A 249-nucleotide genomic window follows, 5' to 3' on the forward strand; every position below is an offset into this window, starting at 1 on the left:
GGATAAAATCCGCCCCAGGCGGGAATCGAACCCGCGACCTAGCGCTTACAAGGCAGACGCACTACCAACTAAGCTAACAAGGCTGGCAAGGTACACATTACATTCCAGAGGAGATTGGAAAATGTAAATTCGAGTCGATTTGAAGGTAACCTAGTAGGTTTTTTAGTCCTTCAATATCTCGCACAGATCCTACTTCACAGAGTACCTACCGACCAAGTTAAAGGCCATGGTGTCTGGATCCTGGAATCC

At 47.4% G+C, this 249-nt stretch overlaps 1 non-coding gene across 1 annotated transcript; it reads right to left on the minus strand.

Moving 5' to 3' along the window:
• Positions 1-10: 10 nt before the first annotated feature.
• On the minus strand, positions 11-83 carry Trnat-ugu. The gene has a single exon. It is a non-coding gene; the product is annotated as a tRNA-Thr (tRNA).
• Positions 84-249: the final 166 nt, after the last annotated feature.

Source organism: Diaphorina citri, unplaced genomic scaffold (assembly GCF_000475195.1).
Source record: "Diaphorina citri unplaced genomic scaffold, Diaci psyllid genome assembly version 1.1 scaffold132783, whole genome shotgun sequence".
Taxonomy (NCBI): Eukaryota; Metazoa; Arthropoda; class Insecta; order Hemiptera; family Psyllidae; genus Diaphorina; species Diaphorina citri.